The sequence below is a fragment of the Amphiura filiformis genome, chromosome 5 (assembly GCF_039555335.1).
Source record: "Amphiura filiformis chromosome 5, Afil_fr2py, whole genome shotgun sequence".
In the NCBI taxonomy this organism is placed as follows: domain Eukaryota; kingdom Metazoa; phylum Echinodermata; class Ophiuroidea; order Amphilepidida; family Amphiuridae; genus Amphiura; species Amphiura filiformis.
In genome coordinates this window covers 77,704,674-77,726,035 of record NC_092632.1, presented here as the reverse complement: position 1 = coordinate 77,726,035, position 21,362 = coordinate 77,704,674, and positions in this window count along the sequence as shown.

Here is a 21,362-nt window from a genome sequence, read left to right as displayed (position 1 = left end):
TTTGTACAGCCGCCTTTATCAGTAATATAGTTGTTCAAACATCAAATAACGTTTTTGTTGAGAGTGTCTGCCTCTTGTCTCTTGTGTCAAAAAAACCTCGTTTAGAGGTATATACAAGGTGTCCCATAAAGAGGTTACGTGTAGAAAATGAACCGCATTTTGTGATGGTATAACAAAACAATGTCATTTTTTCAGATATTATTTATGGATCCTTCCTTTAACTGTCTGCCAAGTTTCAATTCCGTATCTTAAAAGCAACTTAACTTATGAGCGCAAGATGGCAGGGGTGTCAAGAGTGGCTAACCATCAAAATGTCGCACAGCGAAAGTTGAATACAAGCACATCTTTGTTTTCAAATTTCTTCTGTATTACTTTTTATGTTTCTCTTGTTTTTCATTGTTGAACTTATAATGCACAAAAGAAACAAATTGAAAGATTAAATATTGTACATTGAAAATAAATCAGTTTTAGAACTTTTTGACTCTTGGTGGTAGCAAATAAAGGAAGGTGGTCATTAAAGAAGAACACGTTTTTAGTGAAAGTTCTGCACACTGTACCTCCTGTCATCAACATAGTGAAATGAATAATCTTTTGCATTTAGGCCTTGTTTGGATTTTGATGACTTGAAATAGCTGATGTTTGTTTTTACATTTCTGACTGAACTCTTGAAATAAAACTGAAGTTTTACTCTTGTTTATCGCAATAAAATACTGCATCTACCATGCTATAGCTGGGCCTACTCAAGTGCCCCGCCAAATGCACGGCGGATGTGACATCCGAGAGATGCATTATGTCTTGCATTATGTCACGTAAAGAGCTTGCTCAGGAATGCGTGGAATGCGTACAAGTACGTAGGCTGTGAACTTGACATTCACAGGGGTGCTAGTAGATGGTACATAGATTATGTCATGAAAAGGATACTTATATTTGTTAACATTAACTTAGTTTATTTTCAAAAATCTACATGTAACCTTTTTTTGGGACACCCGGTATATGCTTGTAGACGGAATTTTACGGTATAATTGAAGACCAAATTAAAAAGTTTGCGTCTGACGTCAGGGCAAAGGCGCGACGTGATTGGTTGCTGACCTGCGCAGTACAGCATTTTTGGTCTGATTGACAGCACGTCAGACGCAATTTAGTCTTTTTAATTCGGTCTTCAATTATAATTCCTTGTGTAAGTGTCATACAAAACTATGATAAATCGACAAATATCATAGCATATTTTGGTCCGGTATTGAGTCGTGTTTTATTTAGTCAACATTTAAAAAAACATTCTAAATATCCATACACTAAATCCAATCGAACTCTCTCACAACCGAATTCATACATATCTCTAGTCAATTATTATGCTTCCAAATAAACACACAAATTGATTTCACAGATACAAACCATCGTTGCATTGACTGCAAGCAAGTCATAAAATCATCCGTCAAATAATAATAAAGTCTTAAGCAACAAATACTGATAAACAACTCAATAAAGTGATGAATCTGACAAAGCAATAAATGCCAACACTAATCACTGCACACACCAAGGCGCTCACTAACAGCAAATCTTCATGCGCTCAATCAGCCGTATTATTGCGGAGCAACATAGCGGCAGACAACTAGCCGTGCTATCTACTGAAGATGTAGGGTATTGATGAAGTCAACTTGTACTCGCGCCGCGCTAAATTTTGGTCAAATTGCTAATCGCTGGTCCGTGGATAGATACATAGATAGCCATGCACCACGGTGTTGATGGGCAATTATGATGCCGATGTGTCACACGTATTTGAAGCAAGTTTATGATTTGTATTATGATGGAATTATAGTAAATTTGCAGTTTTTAATAAAGATGAGAGAGAAAATAGTTAAAGCTGCGTTGAAACATTAATGTTAATATATAGGCATAAATACACTGTTTGTAACACTGATATATATATAATACTTCATCTGTTCATAGCAATGCAAAATTCTGCTTCTAAAAGCCGTCAAAGACTTCACCATGTACTGACATTAAGAAAAGCAAAGTCTCGCACTGTCAAGGAATTGTATGTTCGTATGACAATGCAATAAAGAATTTAATATCATCAGTGTAATTCAAAGTAATAATGCACACCATTTCATAGCTTACCCTTTCTGCTCTGGTTAAAAGAAATATTATATCAGAAGTGGCAGGAACTTAATTGTTTTCTAAATGTCATTATCCTGCATGGTTCCTTTAATATAGCTTAAGCAAGAGTCACAAAAACTTTTGATCTACAACTGTAATATATGTTTACCCATACACTCTACGAAATAAAGGTTCTAACAAGGTTCTAAAGTTGTCCTCTCAGGAGAACTCTTAGAGGTTCTCTAAAGAACCAAAATTGGTTCCAAAACCGTCGAAATTGGCCCCAAAAAATGTGATACAGAACCGTTTCCGGTTCTTTAGAGAACGAGAACCTTGAAGGTTCTCTTGGGTCCTCCAAAATTAAAGAACCTTTTTGAGAGGTTCCAGAAGGAGGGTTCTCCTGAGAGGACAAAAAAGGTTCTATTTAGAACCTTTATCACTTAGAGTGTAATTTTAGTGAATGATTATTAAACTGTTACTTATATACTTACTCGACATTTATGCTCCGGACTTAAAGGGGCATTTCGTGATCCACAGCCTCATCCCCCCACTTTTCTCAAAAAAAAAGTTGAGATTTTTATATCACTGGAAACCTCTGGCTACATAATGTTTATGTACAAAATATTTCTTGCAGATTAATTCGTTTTGCAAAGATATCGTGAAATTTGAATTTCGTTCTGGTGCACCAGAACGAAATTACAACACTTTGTCTATGGAGCAGTGTAATACACATAATCATGCATAACTCGCAAACGCAAAATCGGAATCAACTGAAATTTTGGGAATAGGCTTTTTTCGTGGATATGTACTGAAAAATGTCATAAAAAGAGGATGCTAGGATCACGAAATACTCCTTTAAATGAAAAAAAAACATCGGAAATAGTTACTGGTTATATTGAAACAATGTTGGTATATCACGTAATTGATATTTCTTGTGGTCAGACTGGTTTTACACGTGATCAAGTGGGGCGTACATCAGTTAGTTGGATAATTATTTAATGATACAAACATGAATGAAATAATACGAGCTATAGGGTAATCGTATAAAGAATTTCCCTGTCTGATTTTTGAAGTCGTGGGAATATGCATGTTTGTACATAAATGATTGTAAACAAATAAATAATTTTATACATTGAATTACAAGGAAGAGCAAAGGTAGCAATACATGTAGCAGCAGCAACAATCAGTGATATGTAGGAAGAAAATTGTGAGGAAGACAGCGGAACGAAGACAGAAGTAACAGAATAAGAGAAAAGGAAAGAACAGAAAACGAAGAACGAAGAGAGACAATGGAAGAACAGAGCAAAGGAAAGAAGATGAACAATAATTTTAATTATTAAAAGTATGAAGATAAAGAGAATGGGTAGAAAAAGAAAAAATTAAACCATACAAGAAGATTTGTTTTAATTTTCTGAGTTGTTCATTTCAATAAAACACACAACAATCAGCAACAAAATCTATCAGATTACATTATTGTCGAGTAACTCCCCTAAAAATGGTTTATTATTGAATCCCCTGGACCTTTACATCAAAAGACCTTAGGTCGTTATGTAATAGACAACATGACAATGAACAAAAGGGATTTTGTTTTGAGAGAGCAAGCTAACACTGCAAAAACAGTGTTTAGACATCGAAGACAAAAAGTTGGTGTTTAGAAAGTTAATTGTCTAACTCTCACTTTTACAGGCATGTCTTATTACATCAAATGTCTCTAAGAATTGCACTAGCAATTATGTTTGTTCTGTGGTTCTTGAGTTAAAGTAGGCCTAGAAAGCGCCAGAGCATTTTTGTTCAAATTTGGCCACACATTTTGCTTATTTTTTTGTAAATTTTGGCCACATATTCCAAGAACTACAGCTCAGTTGCATTGACATACTGCAGTTACTGTCCGTTTTCCTATATACAATACACAGTGCTCTTTCCCATTGACGCGTGACCTCTACAAATAGGCCTAGCCTACGTTAAAAGTATGGGGATATGCCTAGTTAACGTCGCTGTGTGAAAAATAACCGGCCAATATTAAAAGTACTCTTCTAAAGTTCTAGAAAATATAGTTTTGTAACATGTCCTAAATTTTTAGCTAATTTAGATGTTTGGAAATATGCGTACTTTGGTGTTTTAGTTAATGTTATAGGTAATAGTACATTGCCTAGTTAACGTCGCTGTGTGAAAAATAACCGGCCAATATTAAAAGTACTCTTCTAAAATTCTAGACAATATAGTTTTGTAACATGTCCTAAATTTTTAGCTAATTTAGATGTTTGGAAATATGCGTACTTTGGTGTTTTAGGAAGGATATGTAAACGACAGATAACACCAAAAAATATGAAGAAATTATTTCCAAACCGTGTTAAGTCTGCAAACCACCATGTTTCTCATTTTCAAGAACGCTGGTTAACAATAAGCACGTATTGTCTCATTTCGTAAACAAAGACCACACACAATTGTTCTCTAGCGCTCGCTTTATAATCGTTCACACAACTGAAAGTATAATCCCAGCTCATTGCTCCATTGTACGTGTAAAGCAGACACATATGTTGTGTGTATTTAACCAGAGAAGATATGATTTAATCAGTTGAGCTGTTTAATGAGTGTTATCTTGGTTTAATAGCTTTTAATGGGGTTTAAGTCCTGCAAAGGTCGAATTGAATTCTACTGTAGACATGACTGCATCATGAGTGGTGATTTCCTGGGAATCTTCACAATGGATTCGACATAATACTCTCCACACTATGCCTATACTGCGAAATGTTCAAACATCATGAACATCTTGAAAACTTTCAGAAACTGGCTAGCATTACTTTAATTTTATGAAAAAAAATGCATTTGATTGAAAAGTATGCCGTAACTTCCCCAATCAGGGTTTAAATAATTATGACGTAACACTCTCACCCACACATCTACTCCCACACACCCCAACTCATAGCTTTATAGGTTAAAACACCCACCCACCAACATTCGTATACCGATAGTATTCCATATTCCAACACTAAAATGTATAACAAATATGAAATTGGGAATTTGAAATGGATACACGAAGTTAATAATCGATTGTAATTCTAAATGTAGATCTTCATGCCTGTAGTCACGATTTTACAAATTGTGGAACTATTTTTGCCAAATTGGGTTAAACAACTCTAATCATGATACTCGTTATTATGGGCCTTTCTGGAAATTGAATATTAGAAATACCATCCACTCACTAGGATCCAAAACATGCCCATCTATCAGGGCACATTTCTTTAACCCTAATACAGTTGCACATTCATTGAATGACCTTTGAAAATTTGGGTACACAAACTCATACTTCACAACTTGAGGTCAAATTTTGCTTTATGATTATTTAATTGAGGTTATTGAACTATGGCATTGGGATGAGGCCATTGTGGTCCATAGTGACTTAAAGGAGTAAAGGCCAAAGGAAAAACGTGTATTACGCCTTGTTACACTTCAGAGCCATAAATAATGAAGAAGTCACCGGAAGTTATACGATATTTTCCCGCTTCAAGCAAAATGTTACCTACGAGTAGTTTTAAATTCTAGCTATTACTATAACATCAATGCAACCAGCCCTTCGTGAGTGGCCTGCTTTAAGCAATGGTTCGGGGTTCAAAGGAAGTTGTTTATTTTAATGCCTTTATCATCACAAGGGAAATCCCCATTAACCTCATTTCATCAAATCAACGTTACTAATATGTCGTTTCAGTGTTTGTCATCCATACATTTTTCTAAATTTAAAGAAAGAAAAGCCAACGATAAACAGAATGGTAAACACGATTTCATGCAAAAACTATCCTACAAGCGCTACATGTTGTACATGCATGCGCGTAATAGAGAAGGGGGAGTTGTTGGAAAACAAAAGTGCAATCCAAGAAAAGTAGGGTATCAGATAGATTTTTGTACATGTAACATGATGCCTGAGTTAATTGTCTTGAGTTGGACAGCCGAGGCGAGACACATAGCATCCGGCTTTCAATCAAGGCTGTTTCCTTATACACCACTCGCATCATCTTCGTCGGAGTCGTCTAGAGAGCTGACATGATTCTCATTTTTATCCCGGCTGCTATAGTCAGCTCGGGAGTCAGCTTTTTTACGAATCGGGTTGTCGTGTAGAGTTGTTTGGCGGACACACTTGGGACGGCGGAGTCGAGAGAGATACTGCTATGTCTTTTTTTGTGTTATGACATGGATGAAGATATTATATTTTGTAGAATCTATCCATATCAAAGATTTGACAAGTGATGATGAGACAATAAATTGTATACTTGAGATAAAATTGGTTTCTTGTATTCACAGCTGGTCATAACTATACACTGTAGATTTGCAACGGAATATGAAAATATTCTGATCAACATCCCAGCAAACACAAACACTTTTTAAAAACGTTTTTAATAAGTTATATTTTGGCTTTTGGTTTAGGTAAAAACATCCCAGCAAACACAAACACTTTTTAAAAACGTTTTTAATAAGTTATATTTTGGCTTTTGGTTTAGGTAAAAACGTTTTAATAACATTAAAATGTCGGGTTATATAATGGTCATAATAACGTTTAAAAACGTTTTGTATGAAAACACACTACAACAATATTTTGAAATGTTTTCAAAAATGTTATTGTAAACTATTTTTGCAAACATTTTTGCCAAATATTGTGTCAATACTTAAATAACATTATGTTGAAATATTTGAACCCAGCAAACACAGAAATGTTCTTAAAATGTTTTTGTCAAAACCTTTTAATAACATTTAAATGTCGGGTTATAATCATGAAAACGTTTTTAAAACGTTTTTGAACATATTTTGGGCTAACATTTTTCGCAAAATATTTTTTCAACCCCAAAATAACATTCTGTTTAGCAAGTTTTGTATCAAGTTTTCAAGAATATTTTTGGAATGTTATTAAAACGTTTTTATACCATTTATATAACCTGACATTTAAACGTTTTCTGTAAAACATTTTTGTTTGCAAAAAATGTTTTTTAAGGTTATGAAAACGTTTTATACTCTTAATATACCCTTTATATAACCCGACATTTAAACGTTTTCTGACAACCTTTTATAACCTTTTATTTCCTGTTTGAAATACGGGAATCATGTATAAGCAGATGCTCAAAACAAAAAAAGTGTCAGGAATAAAGTTGATTTTGCTAAATCAAATTGACTGAAAAATACAGAACTCTTAAAAGTTCAAACTGAAACTTTTTATTGTCAATAGTCATGATAGTTGGCAATAATAGCCCATCCTGTTTCAAATACTGAAATAATTTAGAAAGATGCTCACAACAGAAAAAGGGGAAAAAAGAAAAGAAATTGTGTCAGGAATAAAGTTAATTTTGCTAAATCAAATTTACTGAAAAATACAAAACTTTTAAAAGTACAAACTGAAACTTTTGTTGTAAATATTTGACAACAATAGCCCATCCTGTTTCAAATAATGAAATCATTCAGGCCGATGCTGAAAACAAAACAGGGGAAAAAAGGAAAGTGTGTCAGGCATGAAGTTGATTTTGCTAAATCAAATTTCCTGAAAAATACAATACTTTTAAAAGTACAAACTGAAACTTTTATTGTAAATATTTGTCAACAATAGCCCATCCTGTTTCAAATAATGAAATCGTTCAGGCCGATGCTGAAAACAAAAAAGGTGAAAAAAGAAAAGAAAATGGTCTCAGGAATGAAAGTTGATTTTGCTAAATCAAATTTACTGAAAAATAAAAAACTCTTAAAAAGTTCAAATTGAAACTTTTATTGTAAATTGTAAATATTTGACAGTAATAGTCCCATCCTGTTTGAATGACTGAAATCAGTGAGGAAATCACTTCAAGTAGAACAGTGTCTACAATATGAGGGAGAAATATACACAAAATAATGCAAGGTTTGTGTAAAGAAGGATTACAAACAGTTGACAAATCTGTATTCGGATAAACACTAGTGAATGGACTAGCAGTGGTATGGTATTGACATTATTGTCAAAGTAGATCAGGACGACTGCCCACTCCTTTCCTCCAAACTTTGGCCTTCCCCTGTTACCCTACATGTACCAGTCATAACAAAAAAGAATACCGAAAATCCCACCATTAGGCCTACTTCTCCCAAGATTTCCAAAAATGTAATGCGACAAGTGTGTTGATGTGCATTAAGTGAGTGAAAATGTTTTTGAAATTAAAATTCTTTATAAAACCTTTTAAAATTCAAAATTCTGTGATATGAATTTTCCTTCATACTTCAAAATGCCACCACCATAACATAAATACGTCAAATACTTGATAATGCTCTCATTTTATTTGTTGATAATGTCATCATGCATGTATTTATGTAAACATAGTTGTAACCATGGTAATTTATAGAGGGTGGTGGTTTTTTAGAAATTCAAATTTGCTTTTCAATCACTTTACATTAATATCTGTATTCCATCATGCATTTATTTCAGTTTGTTTAAATACTTAAAATGCCAACACCCTACAAGACAATAATTCACTAGCCTCTGCTGTATACATAATATCCATAACTAGAATTTGGATGGGTAGTAATTATATCAGAAATTCAAATTTCCTAACATTTTCAAATAAATTCATACAAACAGTGAATTACCATGTCATAACTTTCTTATATTTTTACTTGAAGAAATACTTATCAGAATCAATCATTTCAAAATCAATGCAAACAGTCTGGAACTCGTATTACAAACATTTTACAGTGTGAAATGTGTAAGTTTGTCAACAAAAATACATAAAAACCTTTCGATTCCATCAGATTTTGTGCTGCCTATCATCACCTTAGCGTTTTCCCCTATAAGCGGGCTATTCCAGCTGAAATCCATACACCCCCAATGGAAAACATGCCCTTAATCTCCCACACAGGGGGTGTAGATTTCAAATAGAGTCACCCATTCAGGTAACCTCATTTGAAATTCACACTCCCTGTGTAGAAGTTTAAGGACATGTCTTCCATAGGGGGTGTATGGATTTCAACTGTAATAGCCCAATAAATCCTCTCTTCATATTCACAAGATAAGTCACATCAGCCAGCCTATTATAAATAGTACATAAAAAGATTTGTACTCCTAGATTTAATATTACAAAACAAAAAGTCAGACTAATATAAACCACTATTTAGCCTTGCCTACGTCCATAACTGATCTTTAACAAAACTCATTTTCGACTCGGTCATCCACCTTTGAACAGTATTTTTGTGGGGCCTGAAAATGAGGAATGTCCTTCTATATCAAATAATATTGATTTTTTGAAATTCAAGATATAATACAAATTTTAAGGCAAATTATAAATTAAAGTAGAGATGGGCACTCCGATCACTGTTTATATACAGGATCAACTCCTTTACCTTTCCCTGCACTATGGATTTCATCTAGAATAGACCATTGTTTCAGTAGCTTTTGTGATAAACTGTATTCTAAAGAAAAACTACAAAAATAATATAACACTTAAGTTGGTCAAAACAGTTTATAGTTCAACAGCACGCCAATTCTTTTTTTTTTTTGCACACCCAAATCATCAAATAAATCACCACATACTATATAAAGGCCACAATTTCAATAATTCACTTTAGTCTTTACCTTTAGTGATAGGTATAAATGACATAAAAGGCTGGCCAAGCAGAGATTCAAAGCCTCTTAACCACATTAGCACGTTGGTCAAATCTATCTCTAGTCATGCCATCAATCACTTCAATGCAAGGTAAAAAAAAGCAAAAGCATTTGACCAGTCATAAAAGATGAGATTCCTTTCTATTTGAAATTATAAAAAATCAAATTCCTTTCAATGCTATCTTTGTTGCTATCAATTCTTGTAACAACTTACTATCCATTAGCATTTTTTATTGAATTCCCTCTCACCCTGTAAACTCGTTCATATTTTACACTTTTATCCAATTGTTGTCTATAAACTGGTAACCCCTTGAGTTTTCACAAAGCTTTCACTACTAACAATCTCCATTAATAAATCCTGATGGAAGCATGTTGATGTGCCGCCAGAGATGCATATTATATATAGAAAACCATCCTATATACCTGTTGTAAATGGACCTTTCATGTCAAAGAACGGAAGATAAATTTCCCCTTTCAATAACGGTTTCATCTTTGCTCTTATTTTGTTCTCCTTGATGTGTAAGTGGATGCTGTATCATCATCACTATTAGATGCCATGCTAGCCATCTGCGCCCGCCCGGCCGGCCATGGTTATACACTTATCATCCCGATAGCCATAACTTAAGAGGTATAAATCATATTTTGTCACTAAGAGCATGCATGTGGTTTCTCATATTTTGTTTATGATATATGCATACACACATTTTTCATACTTTATAGAAATAGTGATTTTATCATGGCCATATGGATGCATCATCTATGAAATTGACAGATTTTGTTAGGATCATATGGTGAAAACGATATTTAATGGACAAGAAAGTGCAAAAATGTGTATATGCAAAATTACAAGCTTCCTGCCTTTTGGAAATAATTCTGAGAAGTCAAACACACCACATGCCTAGCCATGTGCAATTTATAATGGTACATATATAAAAGAAAATCCTTTCTTCCTGCCTCTTGGAAATAATTCTGAAAAATCAAACATGCCACATGTGCAATCTATAATGGTGTATAATCAAAAGAGAAAAAAAAAAGTAATATGTTAACGACTTTGGTTTTTAGGACTGCCATTTTCTTTTTTTGCAAATGGGTTTCATCCCTTTGGCAAGTGTATGATCATTACCTGACCATGCTCTTTAACTTAAATCTAAACTTACGGGCTGTGCAGTTAGTTGCGATTGGATCAAGATATCCTTTCTCTGACAGTAAAATTGTTCATGATTTGTTGGGAGTGGCCTTCTTTTTCTTGTTATTATCGTCAAATTTGTTTCTTCATGTTCCTTCCATTTAACCCAGCATGCTCATATATCATAGGCATTTAACCTGGCTTGAGTACTTGATTGAGTTTGGTCCCATCAGGACCCAAAGTGTGTGTCTGCATGGATCGATGAGTTAAACAATCCAAAGGAGGAGAGATTGGGAGAGCAACATGTACTGGTTATTATCTGTCCACTTAAGACTAGTCTCATTATTTCACACTGGAACTTGTTCCTTTTGTTCCCTCGCCTTACACCACCGAGTGCCGGGGTTCAAGCCCAAGGACCGTATGTGAACTTAGTTTTTCTGATCCATGCATGCTCGCTCTTGCAGCTTCTCTTCATGGTCTCCTCCTCCTTTCATCAAAAACTTCCTTCATCCAAAAGGCTTTTGGGAGCTGCAAAGATATTAAATCGGTGGATGTTACAATCTAAGTGCAGATAGGTGCACCGGCCTAGTTGATGAGATCTGATTCTGATGATTCACCAGTGGAAGCGAAATTACAGCACTTTGAATACTCTGGACAAATGAGCTAAATATATCCAACAATTATTTATTTTATTTTATTATTTGGCCCCTGCATCCAAAATTCACTTTCTATTCATGCTGAGCAAACTTCAATACAATTACATGCTCAATGTTATTTTTACCCCAATTTTCAACTTTGTTTATTATTCTTTTAAATAATACATATGCCATTTGTATGCTATACCATGTAAAGTGATACCTTAAGGCACAACACATTCACACCCACCACTTAACATTTAGCCCTACATGTTGTTTGGGTCACTGCCATTAAATGGCTGTACATTCAACAGACCCGTAACAATCATTTCTCAATGTTATCCTATGAATGCATTATTGTTTGCTATATGACTTCAACTTACATGTACAAATCAGAATACTAGTAATAAGCTATAATACACAAGTTCCTATCCAAAGGCAATGGATTTATAGCCCATGCCCACTGGTCAATCGTCCTTATCGCAAACCCTGTTATTTGTGTTCCTTCTCTTTGTGTCGATGAAAAAGCGTTATTTGTTCAATTTGTTGATTGTATGATAACGAAATAAAAGAGATCATGCCAATTTCAAGGATATGAACACACACAATTGATGGGGTATTGAATGCACTGATTGGTTTTGATTTGAATAAGTGTACAGGATAATACGGGATATATAAACATTATTGCATGTGGGGAGACACTCATCTGACTATAGCAGTAAATGAAAGGATTATTTGCTATCAATTCTTTTATCCACTATTATATGATAAAATCACATTGATTTAAAAAGAAAAAGGCGCAGTGATTTATTATAAATAGTGTGCTACACACAGGCATAAACCCACAAGCCCAGTGGGTACTCTGTACAAATGACCATACATGGGTAGCATTTCGGGTCTTTTGGTATATCAATGACCCCTTTTTCTAGGCCAATTTTGGTATATGGATGGGTCCTTTTTTCACAATTTTCTCATTTTTGTTCAGAAAATAGCCAAATTGTTTGAAATTTCTCCCAAAATTTGAGGAAAATGGTAAAACTTAGCACATTTTACAGGAATTGCTGACCACTGTGGCCCAAGACACACCATATAGCAACAATCAGGGACAGCTAAGCAGCTGTACCATCACAGCCAGAATCAGCTCTCCCAGTTCTCATACGGGTAACCAGGGCCGGGTTTACTACTGGGCCAGATAGGCCCGGGCCTCAAACTGAAGATATTCTCTTTTGCATTGTTAATATTGAAATGCTTGTCAAAAACATTTTTGAGTAACAGTGCAAAATATGCTTGAAAGTTCTATTCGTATGTGCATGAAGTGCAAAAACACAGATATGCAAAAATTGTTTGTTTCCTCATCAAAATTGAGAACTTCTGTTCAAACACATCTTCCTGGGTAATTCCATTTAAATCTACCCTACTCCTGTGGACGATTTTGGAAATATTTACCATAGGGGGAGTATGAATTTCAAATGGAATAAACACATTAGCAGCTCCATTTTGAAACCCACCCTCCCTCAGTGGAAGATTGAGGTTGAATCTTTTCAAAAGGCATATGAAATTCAAATGGAGCTGCTATAGGTGTTCATTCCATATAAAATTCATACTCCCTCTGTGAAATATATTTCCAAAATCTTCTACCGGGGTAGTAGGGACTTAAAATGAAATAGCCCAATGTCACACTGACAGTGGCAGTGTCAGGGTGGAAAATGCCCCTAGAACTCTTGCCCCACAGTTTCCCCCAGTAAACACCCAAAATACCAAAATTCACACTTTTTGCGGCAATTGTGCACAAAATTTGTTGATTTTGCTCTCCCTGAAATTCACTTCCCCCCCATGCCCCCGAAAAAATAATTCCTGGTGCCGCCACTGCACACTGAAGAAGAAGTAAGGTGTACCTTAATCATTAAATATCTACATATCTGAACAAAGGGGCAAATAGGGGATTAGGCTCTAGGGAATTCTACCATCCCTATGCAGATGTGGATTACATTGTGGTCATCAAGCAGCTGGTGTCCAGGTAGGAGTGGTCAAGCTGGGTGGATGCACTTCCTTTGAGATTTTTTATCTATATATTTATTTGATTTGATTAAATACAGAGTATTTGTGTAAAATTATCTCAAAGGTCCATTGATCTTTGCAAATATTTCGGACACAAAAGGTCCATTGGTCTTTGAACAATTTTCTGACAATTTAAATTGCAAATCCAAGAGCGGGCATTCAAACTACTAACATTATGAACAGACTTTGTAAGTTGATTTATTTGTGCATTTATAAATGCTTATGAATGATAATGCCTTGTGAAATTTGTTGTGTAAGGTCCGCTGGCTTCTTAATTTTTTATGATTTGTAATTTAAATTTATAATTCATATTTATGACATGACTTTATATGTTTGCAGATGCAGGTGATTTGTGTGACAATATGTCAAAATGTCTACTCATCTTTGTTTATTTGAATACTCATCCACGGTCTTATGACTAAAACTGTTCAACCATTTTGTGTACAGGGTTACATCTATTAAAGAGGAAGCCCTGCCAGAGCAGTTCTTCTAGGGTGAACCAAACCTGCCTGGTTATAAAATTAATCAGTGACAATGTTATCTGAATTTGACAGGTGCTATAAATTGATGCAATAACATTAAAACATCAATTAGCACCTGTCAAATTCAGAGATAACCTTGTCACTGATTAATTTGATATCTAGGCAGGTTTGGTTCACCCAGAAGATTTACTGTTAAACTGTTCAACCATTTTGTGTACATGTACAGTGTTACATCTATTAAAATCAAACATGTCAAAAGGATATATGAAATACATGCTTAAATCTATATTTTTTTGAATAACATAAATAATATTATTGTGCATTTGTTGGTAAAGAAAACAATATTCTCTTTAACAATATCAAAATAATACCAAACACAGCTAAAATAACCTTACCCTCACTTAGGTCCCATGAGATTGTGATATACTCTATGACCGATGAACACACGGTTGACAGTCCCTGCGCTGAATGGCCAGACAAAGAGCCTAGCATCTACTGCCCAGCACACATACTGCACGATTATTAAACCCGTACAAGTTTAGAATGGTCAAGCTTTCATCAGGAGTAGTTCTGATTTCAAAGTACCTAACAATGAGACATTTACCCCCTTGCCTACTGATGGCTCTGAAAAAAAACCCAGTTCACTGAAGACTGCCCATTGTCAACAGAGATCAAGCAGATCTTGCATATCTGCTAAATTTAAAGGTTTGGTGGCTCTAAAAAGAGCCATTCACTGAAGACTGCCCCTTGTCTACAGAAAACAAGCAGATCTCGCCTATCTGCCCCTTGTCAAGTGTTACATGTACAGTGTTACATCTATTAAAATCAAATAGGTCAAAAGGATATATGAAATCCATGCTTAGATTTATATTTTTAAATAACATAAATAATATTAAAGTTGTGCAGATATGCTTGGACTATACACCATTTGTTGGTAAAGAAAACAATATTCTCTTTATGTGTGCGTGATGTCATCACCTTATCGCAATGACCAGCAACTCCAACAATGTCAAAACTATATCAAAATAATACCAAACACAGCTAAAATAACCTCACCCTCAGTTATGTCCCATGAGATTGTGATATACTCTATGACCAATGAACACACGCTTAACAGTCCTTGCGCTGAATGACCAGGCAAAGAGCCTTGCATCTACTGCCCAGCACACACACAGCACAATTAAACCTGTGTGTACTAATATCGATGTAAACGACTAAACGTGTACGAAAAACTAATTGGGCCGTTGCAAACTACCCCTGTGTAAGATTTTGGAAATATCTTCCACATGGGGAGTGTGAATATCAAATGTAATTGGCACATTAACCAACTCTTTTTTGAAACTCATCCTCCTTCTATGGAAGATCCAGTTTGAATCTTTCTCAGAGGATGTATGAAATTAAAATGGAGCTGCCTAATGTGTTCATTCTATTTGAAATTCATACTCCACCTGTGGAAGATTTTGGATAATCCCCCCTGTGGAAGATATTTCCAAAATCTTCCACATGGCCATAGTGTGGATTTTAAATGGAAAAGGCCATTGTGTCCAAGATTATGAACGTTTTGAATTGTGTTCAATTTGCTGCATAACACACCTGTTAGACACTAATCCTCCTTTATGTGTGTTACACAAAATCTGTTCACTCATTACTTAATGAATAATTATCAGCCATATTAATTGTTTTGTTCTGCAATTTAGTGTGGACCTTGGTTCACACTCCCTGTTGTGTATTTAGGTACCAGTATCACAGATGAATGAGTTGTGCTAACAGGCGCGTAGCAAGCGGGGGGACAGGGTGGACGAAGTCCATGGGCCCCGAGGGTTCAGGGGCCCCGAGCCCAAAAGCAAAAATTAAATAAGGGCTGATAATGGAGAGCAGGGCCGAATTTACCACTGGGTCAGATGGGCCCGTGTCCAGGGCCCCCCAAAATTGCCCTATGCATCTTTCTTTTAACCCCAATAACAGCATGTTTTTGGCCAAAATAGGGTAAAATTGTAAAATTGTCCAGCGCTTCGCGCGCGCATTCAAATGGCAAAATTTATGTTCAGTGATCTGGGCTAAAATAGTCTGAAATTGAATTTTTCGCGTGCTTTGCGCGCAAATGTCCTATTAACATCGTAACAAAATATGTTATTCCCCCTCTATATTATAATGTAGGCCTAAACCAAAACTTGGCCACATGCCTTCCTCGGCACGTGAGTTCGGGGCCTCCGAATTTTGGCCAGGCCCAGGGTCAACATAAGATAAATCCCATCCTGGTTACAAGGGCCCCGGTACTGCTCCTTGTCCATGGGCCCCTGATGCTCTTGCTACGCCCCTGTGTGCTAATACGATCATCGTCGCCATCATGCGCATGGTCTTATGGACAAATCAACTAATACCAACAGCAAGCCTGTACTGGATTAGTCTATTTTCAGTAAAATAACACTTGTATTTTAATCAGCTGTGCCCAAATACTTGATTTCTGTACAATTTAGCTACTTTTATAGTTTGACCTCTTTTTACGGCAAATTCTCCGCACCAGCCTGTGCAAAGTGTTTTGATTACATTTGCATCAATTATTTCTGTCATTTTCTTAATCAGGACTTTTTAAGGGGGTACTACACCCCTTGATAAATTTGTGACTATTTTTGAATTTTTCTCAAAAAATAATAACACACTGGTAACATAAGTTATGTATATTATAGGGGCAAAGAATCCGGTTACTACAATGGAATTTCAGTGACTCAAGACAAGTGGTTCATTATATTAGGGATGACCAATGAACCATCAACATGATTAGAACGCTCCCATAGACATGCAGGGAGCTCAACTGTGCACTGCTTGCACAGACATTTCTAAATTGATCTCATTCTTTTATTTTTCAATATTTTTCTGTACAAATTGGGGAAGTGAATACCAATTATATTTTGTAACTATCGTGCAAATTACAGCAACACAACTTATTTCATTTTTCTGTAAGTGCGAGTCAAAATTGTTCCATCGCCACAGTGCGTTTAATTGCCAGTGGCTAAGTTCAGCACTGCTCAAGAATGGCACAAAATATTCATGTCAATAATTTCAGGTGAAAAACGTGACCTACTGAGCTGTAATTTGGCAGAGTTGCCAGTAATACCTCTATCATACCCTCTGTAAAAAGGAAAAAAAATTGAACAAGTAGATCTCGAGTTACAAATTAAATCACCAGCTTCCTTTGGAATTTCCATACTCCTTTCGAATCATGCTAAGAAGACACCTTTCTGAACATAAATGTGAAGTTTCGTGCTCATTCGATGTATTTTTTACCTGATTTCAACCCTAAACGTTTTCTTATATTTAGGCCTATACCATCTACAACTTGCTGCTGGCTATACCTTGTTTAGAACTTTCAAAAGAAGTACCTGAATGTGCAACCATAACTGTTTCAAAATAGCCCGCGAAAGTCATGCAGGTGACTCCGAGGTCATGCATTGAATTGGTTTGAATGAAGAATACTACGGGAACCAGCACCTTTTGTTAGAAGTCACACATGAGCATGATGAGTGAAGTGGATACCCTCTATTGTTGTGAATGAGTCAATGACCTTCAATGACACTTAAGATTTTGTTTGCATACCCTACTAATTGGTCATATTAAACCCAATAACATTGACATTTTTGGTTGTGAAAAAAAAAAAAATTGATTTTGTGCCATATCGGCCATCTTGGATGATTTTTGGCAAATGTTCTCTAAATGCATGATTTCAATGCCTCGGTTTGAAAAAATAATTTATGCCATTGACTAGTAAAGTGCCATTTCATAAGAAACCCCTTTCATACTTTCACAATATGCTTGTTTCATGTTTGCATATATGTTAAAATAAAGAAATATATAAAGGTAAATATATGCTTATGCCAATTTTGCTCCCAATTGCTATTTTTGGACCTTGTCATTTTATTTCGTTCCAATGACCGGTCAGAATGGGAAACTTTGAAAATTCATAATTCGAAAAGTTTTTGACCGATTTTGACCATTTAACCACCAAAATACTTCTGTTGATGAGTTCTATCCAGAAAACAATCTTTTATAGCAATAGGGGCAACATGAAATTTTGATGGTTATCCCTAATTATATGTTAAGAAATGAGGTACATTCTAGCGGTTTGTTACCAGTGTGTTATTATTTTTTGAGAAAAATGCAAAAATAGTCACAAATTTATCAAGGGGTGTAGTACCCCTTAAGTACAATGAAATTTATTAAAATACATAATTTTTTTTCATTTAATTGAAGCTGAATACAATTATCAATTCAACATAAGATTGTTGAAGCATTTTCTATCCAAAAGTTTCATAATACTTCAATATGCAATGGACATGTGGCTACTTGCAAACATATATCAACTTTCCTAAACTTTTCAGTTTTTCTAAAAACTCGTTAAAATGCACACCTATTCAGAAACTAGCTGCCACTGCCTATGGAAATTTACCAATAAATATGCATTTTGTTGAAGTGAATTGAATACAATTTTCTTGATTCAATGGAATTTTATACACACTTGATATTTATGACAATATTGGTATGCATTTTGTTGTACAAAATAGTTTTCTCGCTTTCCTGTTCGAGTATTTAAAAACAAACAAGTTTTCAGTATATTTAGCAGCAAGTTTATACAGTACAGGCCTGTGATAATTCAGATTTGCATGACATTATCTGTAGTGGCAGTTTTTATAAAAAAAAAGTCTGTTGAAAAGTGTGCAAAGTGCAAGGTCTGTTGAAATGTCTGAAAGCGTGAAATTGATTTCCATAGATATCTATTGCAAGATCCTTATGGTTCCACGCCACCAAATAGAGTTCCTATTCATTTATGTGTTAAATGGTATGGATGAATTGGTCGTTTTCTCATTGTTAAACCTCCCTGGTTCATTCAAAACACCATTTTACCTAATGTTTATGATATCTCATGATCTTCTACCATGTAACCAAGAAATATTGGGTAGGTAAGCAGCTTTATTTTTCGCAGTGACGAGTCGAAAACTATGTACATCCTGTCAATCTTACCCGGCAATCTTACAGCACACTGATTCTATGTAGTGATGTCATCTGGTGAAGAAGAACAAAAAACGTGCCTCAAATTTCAGAATTGTGACAAATGTTATCTTTTTATGCTTAGATATTATGAGAAAACCATCCACAAAGTACAGCTATCACAAAAAAATAGGCACACTAACTTTTTTTCCATTAAATCAACCCTGGTGTGGTTCTCACAATAAAAACACTGATATTTTTACCAGCCATTTACCTTGGTGGTGTGATTTGGTGGTGTGGACTCTTATCTGAATCGTTACATTGTAAATGTGAATGTACAAATACTGAATCTTCTAAAACTGGACTCTCAAGAAGGGTGTCACACTGCTTATTATTTAGGGAACAACGGTGAAACATGATTGAATCCCTTTCAACAACGAAAACAAGCTAAAGATCATATAATTCACATGATTATTACATGAGGAATGTCAGTTAATCATTGACAGTCAGCCTTACAAAAAGATCGGTGATTTCTGTTGATATCAGAAATAAAACTGAATAAAACGGCAAACTTGATCCGATACTTCCAAAATACTGAATTCAACTTGTAAGCGTGATACGCACACAGATTCCAGACATGACAAATTTTACGCACTCATGCGTAAACGCGAATGTGCGCTGGCGTTCGCGTATACGCTTACTGCACAAGTGTTGATTCATCACGGATTAACAACGGTTGGCTCCTGTATAAAAGTATAGGAAGAGTTGTTGAAGTAAATTTCAATTATGAAATATTTCGAAAGTGTCACATGATTTTACAATCAGTTGTCTATATTTGACTTAACCCTAATGCTGAGTGTGGTTTTTGGCTATCAGAAAAGAAAGAAATAAGATGAACAAAAAGTTACTTGGTACCCCCGGGATTTGACCATTTATAGACCCCTCAGGTGCCAAGCACAAGATCGCCAACCGCTAGCCACGGGTATGTCACTGCCCTGGCTAATGAATGGGTGCATATATGACTTACTCTGATTGTGCCATTGTATCACATGAGATGCATGCATGCACAGTGGTTTTGCTTTGTAAGATTTTATATAGAGTTAGGGTTAATTTGTGAAGTAAGGTGAAATATCTTTGACAAGTGAATCAAGCACACCACACATGTCAATTGATTAGGTATCTGATTAAGACCTAGAACCTACTCATCAGTTTCCTTGGAATGCCTGAACAGCGAGCGCATTGGTGGCATAGCGCAAGCACAGGACCTAGAACCTACTCATCAGTTTCCTTGGATTGCCTGAACAGCGAGCGCATTGGTGGCATAGCGCAAGCACAGGACCTAGAACCTACTCACCAGTTTCCTTGGAATGCCTGAACAGCGAGCGCATTGGTGGCATAGCACAAGCACAGGACCTAGAACCTACTCATCAGTTTCCTTGGATTGCCTGAACAGCGAGCGCATTGGTGGCATAGCACAAGCACAGGTATTAAGACCTAGAACCTACTCATCAGTTTCCTTGGAATGCCTGAACAGCGAGCGCATTGGTGGCATAGCGCAAGCACAGGACCTAGAACCTACTCATCAGTTTCCTTGGATTGCCTGAACAGCGAGCGCATTGGTGGCATAGCACAAGCACAGGTATTAAGACCTAGAACCTACTCATCAGTTTCCTTGGAATGCCTGAACAGCGAGCGCATTGGTGGCATAGCGCAAGCACAGGACCTAGAACCTACTCATCAGTTTCCTTGGATTGCCTCAGCGAGCGCATTGGTGGCATAGCGCAAGCACAGGTATTAAGACCTAGAACCTACTCATCAGTTTCCTTGGAATGCCTGAACAGCGAGCGCATTGGTGGCATAGCGCAAGCACAGGTATTAAGACCTAGAACCTACTCATCAGTTTCCTTGGAATGCCTGAACAGCGAGCGCATTGGTGGCATAGCGCAAGCACAGGACCTAGAACCTACTCATCAGTTTCCTTGGATTGCCTGAACAGCGAGCGCATTGGTGGCATAGCGCAAGCACAGGTATTAAGACCTAGAACCTACTCATCAGTTTCCTTGGATTGCCTCAGCGAGCGCATTGGTGGCATAGCGCAAGCACAGGTATTAAGACCTAGAACCTACTCATCAGTTTCCTTGGATTGCCTGAACAGCGAGCGCATTGGTGGCATAGCGCAAGCACAGGTATTAAGACCTAGAACCTACTCATCAGTATCCTTGGAATGCCTGAACAGCGAGCGCATTGGTGGCATAGCGCAAGCACAGGTATTAAGACCTAGAACCTACTCATCAGTTTCCTTGGAATGCCTGAACAGCGAGCGCATTGGTGGCATAGCGCAAGCACAGGTATTAAGACCTAGAACCTACTCATCAGTTTCC